The sequence below is a fragment of the Electrophorus electricus genome, chromosome 15 (genome assembly GCF_041902795.1).
Source record: "Electrophorus electricus isolate QZ-2024a chromosome 15, ASM4190279v1, whole genome shotgun sequence".
Taxonomy (NCBI): Eukaryota; Metazoa; Chordata; class Actinopteri; order Gymnotiformes; family Gymnotidae; genus Electrophorus; species Electrophorus electricus.
In genome coordinates, this window is record NC_137511.1 from 4885177 (window position 1) to 4899942 (window position 14766).

The following is a 14766-nucleotide window of genomic DNA, read 5'->3' on the forward strand; positions in this document are numbered from 1 at the left end:
CAAAACGCACATTTTTGTCACACCCTTCGCCTTTAATCTCTTGCACGTTCTCTCACCTCTGCGAGACATTCTCCTGCATCTCTCTGTGCACCTCTCCATCCCTCAGTCTTTCCCTCCACCTCTTCCTCATGACCTACTTTTAGCAGTTGATTCTGTCTGGAGGTTAACCCCTAGAGGGAGCACCATGTGAGTCTGGTGCCATGTCAGCTCCCACTCAAACGGCACGCTCTGTCACTTCACATGTCCCCACCTCTCTCCATGTGTCCAGTTTAGTGCTGTTTTAACACTGCGCTCATCCTCCATAAGCTTAAGTCTCAGGTCTTTACTACTCAGGTGTCTTTGAAAAGAAAATCTCTGCATCTTCTAGCCAAGGTCTCTGAAATTCTATTTATGCATAGCCATTCATTTAAAACACCCCAATTCGCAAATGACTGTTAAGTTCTGAGAATGGAGTGATGACCATGCATCTTCAGATATTTGGAGTTACCCAGCATCTTCTATGGCCTGGAATTTAGTGTCCTACAATGAGGGTGAAGAGGGTTGGAGACACCACCACCAGCAGAGACAGAAGAGTGAGCAGTGTTGGTGTGGGAGTGCAACTGGCAGGGGGTCAGAACCCATCATGCACTGTGGGCTAATGCTGCTGATGAGAAAGAGAGACCACCGTACAGGTACACAGGCCCCAAAGGATAGGCCATTCAGCGTCAGCTTAACACCAGCCAGCAGTGTCATCTTAACATCCACCCAACCACCCACGCATATACAAATTCACAGGAAGCTCTCTAACACACACACACATTTGCAGGAAGCTCTTTAACACACACATAAACACACATATACACACACACATATAGGAACATAAATACAAAAAAATACTCAAAAAATATACCACATATAATCAACCCATGTTCATACATGTGCAGAATCACACACACACACACTCACACACACAAAGCCCTGTCATGAGCGCACACATACATGCACATTCAGACAGATATATATACAAACAAACACAACGGAACTCATGACAAGCACAGGAAAGCACAAATTCACACAGGATTTCACAACCACAACTCCCTCAGAGTCTGTTCCTTACACACACTCATATACATACATACATACATACATACATACATACATGCATACATACATACAAACTAATACGTGCACTAACAGACTTGCACTAGTTTAGCTAAAATGGCCACTTCACTGGGAGTCAGAATATGTGTCCATATTAGGCTCCAACTACAACACCCATAAACTCTACCAGATTTGTTCTCACTCGTTATTTTACATTCAGTGAGTCCAGAGAATCCATTACAGCTGGTATCATTATACCAACTATGCAAATAATCTACCAGACAACATGGTAGTCATGTGATAAGTCAGAAACAGAATCTGATAGTTATTACCCACATTAAAAGGTGCTGAGCTGCTTAGCCATGTCAACCTTTAGCAGGCACTGACCCTGCCAAAGTGATTTTAACTTGCAAAGTGATTCTAAGAGTGAATTAAATGGCTTAAGGAGGCCTTCTTTGCTTGTCTAATGGGCCAGTCCTTCTCTTAAATGATGAGCCAGTGTGTTGCGGCAGAAACCATGCACTTCATGGGAATTCTACCTTCGAATGCATAAATTCACACTTGATAATTACTGCTGCATAGCTGGTAATAAATAACATGCACACTGACAAAAAAAAAAAATTCAAGCTCACGTTTCTTTTGCCTGTGTCACTGGTGTAAAATTCTGAACAACTTGTCCTAGACGAAACTTTAATTACAAACCCCGTAAACCTTTGTGTGCTTCACACAACGTTCCTTCTCTAAGCACACATCTTATGAAAACCGACAATTATTTTGGTGTGACTACTACAGAAAAAGCATGCGTGTGAGAATCAGTGACAGAGCTACATCTACATCAAGACAAACAAGAAAAGAGCTTTTTTTCTATGCTCCTGAGTCCATGCTAGGGTATCAGAAAATGGCAGCATGTTTTTTGCCTATTCAAAATATAATACAAAGGCAGACACAGCCTGTTAGTGAAGTATAGTAAACTATAATTGGGTTTTTTTGTTGTTGTTGATGATGTAGAATTGTCCCATGTTGATGTATGTATTATTTCTTCTTTATAGAAAGAACTGACTGCACCAGTATTCCTCCAGTGAATTTCCATGTTGTTAGATTGTTAAACAATATATCCATGAACATGATTTTTCACAGCTTAAATGCTGCTTCTAAGACAGCGGCTCATTTTCTTAAAACTCAAAAACGCAAAAACTGCAAATCTCCTTCAAAATGAAGAACTGCATTTAACTTTAACAAAATAGTACTGGCATCATATGCTTATACCATCATATGATTGGACCATTCATTAATGTGCTCACTGAAAAATACTACAATGTTTTGTAGGCTAATACCCTTTGCATTTTCACTCTTAGACTTTGGCTGTTGTATGTATTGCAAACGACCATATAAATCCTTTTCTACACTGCTGCTAATATATCCACACATATCTACACATCCAGCCATGAAAAGCCCCTAAATCAACACTGACACACTACCTCTGTGTTCACAGTGGCTGGTTGCTGGTCAGGTATGAGGAGCCAGGCACTGGCACAGACGATTCATACACATGATGATTGTTTTTTTATTTCAAGATGGAATGACACATTACTGTGACACTGTCTAGCACTGAGTAGTACTACACAGAAAAATGTTTCTTACTTTTGAATGTCTGGATGATGGATGCAGTAGTCAAACAGTTTAGACTGAGCTCACCTCTCTTCTCTTTCCTCTCACTTAGGCTAAGGTTGGTCACAGGAAGTGGGCCACATATCATCTGGGTTGTCCGTGCACTCCATTGTCCTCAATACCAAAATTTGCCATTCATTTGGACTGGGTTTGACCTATTGAATAGTAAATAAAGACAAGAAATTTTACTTATGAATGTTTAGCCTTATGTAGAGAACTTTGTGTAGTGTTTTGCATAAAGATTAGAACTGAAACATGAAATACAAGAAGTGTTAACATTTTTGTCAACTTTGTTTAGGGAATTGGTAGGTGGGACTTTAGACATTTTGTCCCAACGTCCAGTTGTAGTGTGTAAACAATTGTGCAAAACTGTAAACAGTAAATAAGTAGAACAAGTAACTAAAAAGCCAAGATGATAACTGCTTTTCATTGAAGAAAGGTGGTTGAAATGGTGGCAGAGGAAGAAGATAAGGGAAGCAGAGAGTGAAGAGGAGTAGTATGAAGTAGATGACATTCAGGCTATGTTAGTCCATCATGACATAAACTACACTTTGAACCTAAACCCAGATAATACTGTGCATCAAAATTCATGTCATTTTACAGTATTCCATATTATATGCTGTTAGAAGTCAAAAGAAGTCCCATAACTGGAGCTTCTGCTCTACTGTTTATACCACCTTATTTACCATACCATACAATAATCCGGTTTGAAGGGGTTTTTAGTCACACACTCGTCACAGACCATAAAATAATCCAATTGGAAGGGGTTTTTTATATTATATGGTCTGTGATGAGCATGTGGCCCCACTTTAAGCCCTACTTTTAGGAAGGGAAATATTTCAATAAGTATGTCATAATATGACTTTTAACTTGCATTAATTAATACTTTCTGTTCATTGTGCCTGGTTTACCAATGCAACAAAATCTATTTCATATACATTGTAACAGTGTACTAAACATGCAACTACATAATAAGTACATCTGGAACTTAATATAAATAGATTTTATGTTGAAAGTAATTATTCTAGTTTTGAAGCCAGGTTTTCATCATGCTAACAATACAGTATGTGTAACATTATAGTATAAATGTATATTTTATAATTTTGAGCATCTTAGAGCAGAACATTACAAAATATGTGTAAAACATATACAATCAAAGGAGTGTAATTTTATTATATTGCTTCAACAGAATACTTATCTTTAAGAATACATCCCCTTTTTTCATTTATTCACTTGTCAATAAAATTTTAAAAACCTTGAATTTGCCAGTATACAGTGATTTCAATGCACCATGCATACATTTATTATTCCATAATTCCTTAATTTGTAAATATATTTCCTTAATATGTGAATTTTTGGTGAGTTTTTCATATGAAATTAATCGGTCTGAATAAGTGATTTCACAGTAATAAAATACAACTAATTAAAATAGCATAATAATAAACTGACTCCAGCATCTAGTGGCCAAAGTTATGTGGTGATGATTTACATTAAACCATTTTCTGGAAGAAGTCTACGATGTGTTTTGAAAAGAGGTGGGGTATAGTGACCCTTCCCTGCAGTGAAAGAGTTATGGAGCACAACACAGCACATCTGAGACAGCTGCATATGTAAGTAATGGATGTTGAAAAATTGTTTTGCGTCAGCTAAATGCCATGAATGTAAATGTTTATTCTGTTTCCATTTAAACTGAGATAAATCAATAATCAACATATGTGCTACAAATTAAGAGGATAATCTTTGTATCTTTACAGTTTACATATAGTAGTGATCATGATTAAGATTTTCATTTCTTATAATTAGTAAGCACAATTAACCAAAGTGTTTCTGTAGTTTTGATCTAGTTCCATATTAGCTAAGCTAATGAGCATTAATATCCTGCCAATCTTAAGTAAATAAAATGAACCCCATTAAGTGTTTAGATATGCAGCTCATTTAAACCTATGACACCATACATGTTGCACTTGAGATTTTCAATTGTGATTAAAATAGGAGTGAACCTGAACTCAAACTGCTGTAATCAGCCCCTGCACCAAACACTACCCCCCCAAGCCCCTAGTTTAGCTCAATCACTCTTCACCTCTCCTGTACACAGTTGCTGTGCTTTAATACAGAGTGCAAGCAGGCAACACCCAATTCAGGTGTGTGTTATGCAGTTGAAGTACAGTGTCACTCTATAAATATAACTGCTGCTGTAATTTTTTATGGCACCTAATAATCACCATTAATTCATTAATGGTGTTTTTTTTTCAGGGTGGGTGGAGGGGTGAAGTCTGGGGTTTGTAACCTGAGATTCAGGAAGGTTTATGTGTGTGCATGCATGTGTGGATTTCAATTTTAATACATAAATATTTCATGCGAAAAAAAACAAAAACAATTATATTTCTGTAAATGATTACCTGTACTATAAATTACTTGTTTAGATCAATTTGTCAAATAAGATGGATTTAAAATTGTATTTTAAACCACATGATTTGTCCATTCACCATTTACTTTTGATTTCTAAAAATATTTGAAAAAGCTGATATGGCAATTTAAAAATAGCTTCCTCTGAGAGTCTGCATTAGTGCCCACCCAACTAGTGGAACTTTCTGAATATTTAATTTCTTCCCTGCTCTGTGCGATATGAAGCATTGTGCATGATGACTTGTCTATGAAGATTACTTACTAGATCTACCATATGTGGGATCTGATGGAGTTATGCTCTTTGATAAAGCGCAGCATTAAAACTCTGTGGTTATCCAACTTACATTCACACTAGTGTAAAGCAAGTATGAAATTGTCTTACATGGACAATTACAGGTGAATTATAGCTGAATTAACCTAGTTGGCCTCTGAAATCAGCACAGACTGTAAACACAGGAAAGAGCTGTTAAACATTATGATTTTGTCATGGCCCCTAGATTATCTTAATTTACTGTCCAACAGGCTCATAGCTGCAAATGGTTTAACCTGCTTTGTGAGCTGTTTGTCCATCCTATTTACAGTGTGGTCAGAAGTTTACACAGACTCATCATGGATATCATGGGCTTTCAGTGACTTTTTTAAACTGGTTTTGTACAACATATATCTTCAATAATTAAAAAACAAAAAAAAACTAGAATTTGGCACACATTTTAATTTTTACTTTGCTATATCGTAAACCATTGTACATATAACACACACAAATTATGTAGTATGTAAATACAAAGAATTCACTTCCATGATGACTGCAAATATCAGTAGGCAAATCTCCGTTCAGAACAGTGCCAGTAAGAGTGCCAAGGCTGAGAGTAACAGCTCTGTGCTGACCCTGATGAGGCTCCCAGGAGAGGAGAAGCCAAATGACAGTGGAGGGCCATGATGGTGGTATTGGTGGAGCAGGGAACAGTGAGCAGGTTGGTGGAGGTGGGGGGTGGGGGGTGAAAGGAAACACCATGCTGCTGATCTCAAGGAATGCAGCATGCCAGAGGCTGGGCTCTGCTGGCACCAAAGCCAAATAACTTGCCCACCCTTCTTCCTGTCTCTGTCCCTTCTCCTCCTCATTTGACCAGAGGGCCTATGTCCCCCTACCAGCACCAGCCCTTCAAGTGAAACAGGAGAGCCCCCTTCTCCACTTCCTCTGTCAGGATCAGCGGCTTCAGCGCCCCTCCTCAATCCCCCACCCTGCCACCTCCCAAAGGCAGCATTCCTGCCCTGACGTTGCTGTTGCTGGCCGGCTGTCACAGATGACCGGCCAGAATAGCCATGTGACGTCGGCTGGGTTACTAGAAAACTGAACTGTCCCGAGAACCCCGGGAACAGGGATACATAAACCAACAAAATAAATCCCTCGTCCTTGTGCCCTGGTGATGTGCCTGCCACAGATAGAGTAGGCAGGGTGCATTCGCATGGAGCCCTCAAAGGTAGATAGGCGTACACACACACCACACACCACACTGTTTGATAGTGGTAAACAGATCCTTATCTAACTGATCCACATACAGAAGTACTGCACGTATTACTATAATAATGACAAAAAGTCTGTGCATAGATAGGCTAAACCAAACATAGCAAAGTGACTTTTTTTTTTTCAAAAAAAAAAGAGAACAGATACATACGAAAAACGTCAGTTTTGCAGTTTACAGGAAGTGCAGTGTGATGCTCAGAACTGACCGTTCTGCAACTCTTCAGTCTTAGAACGTCCATCCAGCAAGCCTCAGAGCTTCTGTACGAGCATGACAAGATGTGAGCTGTGGGTGGAGGTGCTTAATATGTGTTGCCTACAGCCCTGCGTTTGTCAGAGGAGGTGTCCACTGGAAAAGTGCCAAAGCCAGCAGACTGATGCTCATTAGTGGGCTGTAGAGACCATCTCCCACTAAAAATAAATGATCTGAATGATTAATACTGATAAAGCCAGATGAATTAGGGGGAGATGAGGCTCAGGCAAGACCGCTGGTTGGCAAGCTGTTGTCAGACGAAATGCCGCTTTAAGCCACCAGTGACACCTGCCACCCCCAGCCCTTAGTGCTGGAGCTTTCCACCTTTAAGCAGTGCCCCTCCGCTTGGCTGTCAGTCACAGACACGTACACAAATATACCACACGCATAAACACAACACAAACAAGCACACATCAATGTCTGCTTCATGCCACAGTTTAAAAGCAAGATGAGTGAGCAGGCCTAGAACCTAGGGGCAAATGGGCACACACACACACACACACACACACACACACACACACACACACACACACACACACACACACACACACACACACACACACACACACACACACACACACACACACACACACACACACACAGCGTTATGCCAATCTGCCCAGGTCTTTGTCCTCTGCATGTTAGATGGCTTCATGGCCAGAAGTTGTGCTTGTTCATTACTGCTTTTGTTTTTCATCGCCTGAATCAAGTCATTCATCATTACACATGCCTAAGCCTGTCAATCATTCAGTCAACTGCAATCTTATTATACTGATTGTAGACACAGCAGCACAGTACATAAAGAATGATGGTGTAAAAAAGGCTTCATGTAGGAGACACAGCTGTTAGTGTTTATCAGCAGCAGCTGAGCAGTTGTAAGAAAGTTGCAGAAATATTTAAATAATATTGGAATGCATTAAGAAAGATGTTATGTATAAAACCAATGTGTGTAGATTTCAGGAAGCTCAGGCACTGGTGTTAGATATAAGGTGCAAAGGTAGGATTTTTGGATTTTTATATTTAAAAAGGAGTAAGTAATCATAAAGTAGCTTTTCAAATACTCCCACTCACACTACTGACATGTACATAAAAACAACCCAGTTTGTCACTGAAACAACACTTATGTGCTATCTACTTAGTTTTCTTATAGCACCTCTAACATAATATATTAGGCTATGACAGCAATTTAATATTGCCAGAATGTTTCTTTTACTAATGACATGTCATATCGGAGAGTCAAATGAAGCTGTTAAGCGTCTCTCGCTGCACACCTCACATGCAGCTCTCAAAGAGTTCTAAATGTGTCTCCTCAGAAAAGGCTCAAGAAAAATCCTAAGGGGTTTTGTGTCAATGGCCAGGCCAGAACACCGATCTCAGTGTGAACATCCAGAACAGATAGTGAGCATTATGAAGAGGGAGCACCATTGGTAAAAGAAGATATCACTACAGGATGTCTTCTGTCTTCTCAGAGCTGATGGGACCCTCTGATGGATCCATGGTACCCTCTGAGGATGCATTTTCCCACAGAGATCCTTCCTGGTCCAGGACTTAATATACTGCTCTAGGCTGTGTGCAACAAACTGAGTCCCTGTGCCAAGTGTGTCAAAGCAGCGATATGGCAGAACCAACCTGAAACTGGACACCCGGGGCTGGAAAATCCAGCAAGCTCACTCTGAACTCACTGCAAGTTTATTAGTCTCACTGCAAAACATGTGACAGGTTGTACATATGGAATTTTAGGAAATCAAGTTGGGTTGCCTGTATGAAAATTCTATATGAACAGTAAAGTTGTAAAGTGCAGTTTGGCTGTTAAATGAGTTAAAAATCAAAAGCTCAAAATCAGGCTCAGTTGACAACACAATATTGTCCCATAGTGTCACGGAATTCTCTCCTCCCACGATTCGCATGGTTTGGCCCACCATGTGCAGTGGGAGGTTCTTGTTTGTTTATCGTGTTTGTAACCACACCTGCACATACCTGCACCTGGTTTAGTCTCATTATGTCTATGTATTTAAACCCAGGCATGCATCATGTGTGCAGTATTGTCAGTCATTGATCATGTTCGCATCTGTTCACGTTAGCTTTGTTTGAGCCTTTGTTCAGTGTCAATGTTACTGTTCACTGTTTACGTTATGTGTGAGTGCCTCCATTGTGTGTTAATAAATGTTTGTCACTGTTGAGGGAGTCTGTGCGTCCTGCTCCACACCTTGCAGCACTTGGGCCATCACACATAGTTTATCAGAGAAACCTCAAAAGATTTTTCTTACTGAGCACAGTTATTAACAAAAATCTTTCATTATTTCCACTTTTTTAGGGAATTTATTCCCATCAAGCAGATGATTGTGGGTTCGAATCCCAGTTCTGCCATGCAGCCATTGTTGGGCCCTGGAGCAATGCCTTTAACCTTCTCAGCTCCAGGGATGCTGTACAGAGGCTGACCCTGCACTCTCACCTCAGCTTATAAAGAAATGCAAAGAGAAGCATCTCATTGTACTGTGCACATATATATGTACATATGACAAAATAAAGGCATTCCATCTGACTTAGATCTTCTTCTCAATAATCAGTATCACCTTAAATTAACCTAGAGACTTTAAAAGCAAGCAGGTTACTTAATGATCACTTGAAGAAACCCTATACCTAAAAAGTATACAAGTACAAGTATATACATGTTCCTTACATGTACTAAGACATTAGGGATTACATAAAGGCCTAACTAACCTTCCCCCTCCCATTTACTGTACTTGATCAACCACTTTGGGGGCCATTATATCACAGCTTTTTCATTGGGTTTTTTTTTTTTATTAAACCTACGACACCTCTGTCAGATCTGGTATCCCAAACCGACCTCCCTCTAAATCCACAAAATAAATATCAGGACAGACCATGACTGATGAATATTCTGTCATGTGAAAAATAAAGTACACCCTCTATGAATTCTATGGTTTTATGTATCAGGACATAATAAAAATCATCTGCTTTTTAGCAAGCCTTAAAAATAAGGTAAATACAACCTCAGATGAACAGCAACACATAACAAATTACACTGTGTCATTATTTATTTAACAAAAACTAGGCCAAAATGCAGAAGCAGTATGTGAAAAATTAAGTAGACCCTTACTGCTAGCAAAGGAATTAAGAGGGTAAGTAGCAGCCAGGTGCTCTTCATCAAATGCCCTTGTTTACTTGATCATCAGCGAGTGTAAAAGCAGATGCTTTGAATGTTTGCTTATCTGAAGAACAGTAGTTGTTTCTGCCCATCAATCTGGCAACTGTTATAAGGTCATTTCCTATCAATTTTAAGTCCATCATTCTACAGTGAGAAAGATTATTCACAAGTGGAAGACATTCAAGAGAGCTGTCAATCTTCCAAGGAGTGGACATCCCAGCAAATTCACCCCAAGGTCAGACAATGATCAAAGAAACTGCAAAAAAAAAACAAAAAAAAAAACACAGAGCTAAATCTCAGATTCTACAGGCCTTTGTTAGCATGTTAAATGTTCAAGTTCATAATGGTACAACTTAAAAAATATTGAGTATGGCTGTTTGGAAAGTTTGCCAGGAGAAAGTCTCTTCTTTCTAAAAATAACAGCAGCATGGCTTGAGTTTGCAAAGTTGCATTTGAACAAACTACAAGACCTCTGGAACAATGTCCCATGGACAGATGAGACCAAAGTGGAGCTGTTTGGCCATAATTCATAGCACTATGTTCGGCAAAAATCGAATGCAGCATAACGGCACAAACACTTCATACCAACTGTCAAGAACAGTGGTGGTGGAAGGGTGATTCAAGCATGTTTTGCAGTCATAGGACCTGGGTTCCTTGCAGTTATTGAGTCGACCATGAGCTCCTCTGTATATCAGAGTATTCTAGACTCAAATGTGAGGTCATCTATCCAACAGCTAAAGCTTAGCCAAAATTGGGCCATGCAACAATACATCGATCCCAAGAACATTAGGATATCTACAACAGAATAGCTGAAAAAGAAAATAATCAAGGTGTTGCAGTGGCCCAAATTCCAGATCTCAACTCAACTGAAAGGCTATGGTGGGACCATACATAATTGAATGCTCACAAACAATTTTTATTTATTTTTTTTACTGCAGTTGATTTCTGACTTAATTGAAACTGTATATTCAGTAAATGTGTTTAAAAATGGTCACAAACCTCATTGAACTGAAGCAATGTTGTAAAAACTACAAGCAATTGATTCATGGGGTGTACTTTTATATTCACACATGGCTTTTTCATTTTGGCTTCATTTTTGTTAAATAATGTTTCAGTGGAATCTGTTGTATGTTCACCTGAGGATGTATTTACCTAATTTTAAGACCTGCTAAAAACCAGATCATTTATGTCCTGATGTGTAAAACCATAAAATTCAAAGAGGGTGTACTATTGTTTTTCACATGACTGTATTCTATACTGTATGTATTACCTTACATACTGAGCACAAAGTTATTAAGAAACTTCCACTTTTTTTATTAACATTATTTCCACTTTTTGTGGGCTTTGATACTATCAAGCAGATGATTGTGGGTTCGAATCCCAGCTCTGCCATGCAGCCATTGTTGGGCCCTGGCGCAAAGCTCTTAACCTTCTCAGCTCCAGGAGTGCTGTACAGAGGCTGACCCTGTGCTCTCACCTCAACTTGCTAAGATATGCAAAGAGAAGCATTTAATTGTCGAGTGCTTCATGTAACGGGTTTCCATAGTCAAGCAGCTGCACGCAAGCCTAAGATCACTAAGTGCAATGTCAAGCATCAGCTGGATTGGTATATAGCACACTGCCACTGGACTCTGGAGCTGGGGATGTGTTCTTTGGGATGATGAATCATGCTTCACTGTCTGGCAGATGGATGATGGATGAATGTGGGTTTGGCACATGGCAGGAGAATGCTACCTATTGGAATGCATAGTGCCAAAGGTGAAGTTTGGTGGAGCAGGAATAATGCCCTGGGGCTGTGTAGCTTTACCATTAGCCCAAAGCCTGCAAACAGCCCCAGGGCATTATTCCTGCTCCACCAAACTGCATATATATATATTTATTTTAGATGGTATAATGTTACAATTATATGGTACAAAGATAATTAGACAATTATATTTTTACACTTTGTGGCAATGATTGGGGGAAGGTTTCCCTGTTCCAGCATGACTGTGCCCCTGTGCCACTGTGCATAAAGAGATTGTTTCAGGGGTTTGGTGTGGAGAAACCCTACTGCACAACCCTACTAAACACCTTTGGGATGAATTGGAAACTCGATTGAGAGCCAGACCTTCTTATCCAATTGTGATCTCACAAATGCTCCTTTGACAATCATAACATACAAGCATCATTTTTAAAACATGCATTGTTCAGCACCATGAATGTTACACAAAAGAACCAAGCTGTGGCTTAGAAACAGCCTATCCATTAAATTGCCTCAGTGTGGAGACCAATTTTCAATAATAACGTCTACCGTGACATGGTTAACCAGTTACCTACCACACAAATCACTTATAGTACTGTTGTGACTGGGAGAGTAAGATGTTTCCTACTGTGGCACTGCATCTGCATAACCCTGTCATCACTATCTGAGCTCACTGTTCTAAATAAACGCACGGGACGCTATTTTATTTTTATTTGGGGTCTCCGCAGTATACATAAAACATGCCAGAAAATTACTGATTAATCTTGTCTAGGCAACCTTCACTTCACAAACAATTTATTGTTTGCTGCTCTGCTCTGAGCCAAGGTGTCTTGAGCTTGTAGTGAACTTAAGAAAGGTGACTAACCCAGGCCTGTGCGTTTCTTAGCAGGCAACAGTGCCCTGGGTGACAAGTAACTGCACATGATGACAGATTCATAAAGGAAATTACACTCAACATTTCACTTACTCAGCAGACAGGTACTTGAGTCTTTTTTAAACTCTTGTGCCTCTGGCTGCAACATTACATTATCAGCAGAGTCCTTTTTTTGCATTTGAACTGCCAGGTTCTTGCTTGTATACATAACATTACTTACAACAAGACTGAAGGCAGTGGTAGCTCAGCGGTTAAGGTATTTGACTAGTAATTGAAAAGTTGCCCGTTTAAGCCCCACTACTACCAGGTTGCCACTGCTGAGCCCCTAAGCAAGGAACTTAGCCGTCAATTGCTCAAAATGTGTTCAATGATTGTCAGGTAAATGTAATGTAGCAATTAAAAATCACACCTGTATCTCACATAGTAAATTGTTCTGTTATTGTTTATACCAGCGATGATGTCATTTTTCAACATCATGTGGTCTCTTACTCTAGTCACTCTTCCTCTCATGTGTGTATATTAGAACCCATGGCATGGCTCATACAGCCTTGTTAGAGTCTATATAAAATCGTGGATTTAAACATTCCTTCCACAGTGATTTATGACTGTCATGGCTCACTAACGTATATGAGGCTTCATACCGAGCCTGCTGCTCTTACCAGGCCCCAGGCCAACGGAGACAGACATATACACTCTCACTCATTCATGACTTTGCACAGGACAGATGGAGAGGGGCAACCCAAGCCAATCTCTCAGCTTGCGTGCCTCAAAGAGTCGCCTTTCTTCCGCAACCACAGAGAAGCTGCTGACATGGTACTACGTGGGCCCACTTGTGACATCGTATGGCAGCTCATAGAAGACATGACAGCAGTGATGATTTCTTAATGTGCTCCTGCGCTTCTGGTAGTTGGAGGCTAAGGGCTAGGGGCGAGTTTGTTGGTGACTATCGGCAGACAGGGAGGAGCATTTCCATCCGTTACCAAGTCAGGGGAGGCTGTGTTTTTGGGGGGAACCGTTTGCGCTGTTGGAGAAAGTGGCAGGAATGCAAGAAGACAGGACAGCTGCTCTGTCCCATCAAATGCAGGCACTGCACAGCGAAGCATTTCATCTCCGAGACCTCCCTCAGACCACATGCCACAATTCTACACGGCCACACAGCCGTGTGGTGTCATGGGCTCTTTAGCTGGGGCTCAACTGTTTAGCATTAACATAAATCTTGTTCAACTGCATTGATGGAAGCTTCATATTATTTGGTACATTTATATTTCAAGCTGCTTGGCCACAGCGAAGGCCACTGCACTGTAATTCTGTAGGTACAGTGTTTGCACACATGTACACATGGTTTGGAATGGGAATGCGTTTGGGTCCCATCTCTTACTGATACCATTCACAGCAGGAAAGGTCATGTGTGCAGTCTGGGCATGTGTTTGCTGTGTGTGTGCAGTGCAGTGCTGTGCCTTGTCTGCAGTCACTGTGTCCAGGGAGGTGCCATATGGTTCAAAGGATGGTAAGAGAATGTTTGCCATACCACTAATCTGAACACCACCAGCATACTGACATAACCAACAAAATTTGAATACCAAAGGATAATGTCTTTTTGAACCACTGTGGTTGCCATAAAGTGATATATTGTAAATTGTGTTTATAAATTAAAATTGTGTTGGATTTAATCTTTCATATGACAGGCAGCACATGTATGGTAATACGTGTATTTGTCAGACACAGTGAGTTTAACATCTATCTAAATTCATTGTTAATCAGTCATTATTGTTAGCACTCTCAGAAACTGAAAGCTCAATGGTAATCTCACTCTACAAAGTGATATATCGTAATGGTACTTAGTTAAGTGATATATCGTAATGGAACTTAGTTAAGTGATATATCGTAATGGTACTTAGTTAAGTGATATATCGTAATGGTACTTTGTCAGTTCAGACAGCTCCAGTCTCTGCACCTTTCCCCAGACCCTAGTAAATTTGACCATATCATAGCAGAAGCTTTTCCCCTTTCTAACAGACTAAGCATTGATTACCAGCTAATAATAAACTAAGGAAGT

General features: G+C 40.0%; 1 long non-coding RNA gene across 3 annotated transcripts in view; it reads right to left on the reverse strand.

Moving 5' to 3' along the window:
- LOC113583975 (uncharacterized) overlaps positions 1-14766 on the reverse strand; it is a 32741-nt gene that overhangs the window by 14673 nt on the left and 3302 nt on the right. For 2 of the 3 annotated variants that reach the window (XR_004776870.2, XR_004776869.2), the window contains exons 1-2: positions 6883-6965; positions 2776-2903 (exon numbers count right to left, since the gene is read on the reverse strand). This is a non-coding gene — a long non-coding RNA (uncharacterized LOC113583975). Of the gene's footprint in view, positions 1-2775; positions 2904-6882; positions 6966-14766 lie in introns of those variants that run through there. The other variant, XR_003411371.3, reaches the window with a different exon arrangement.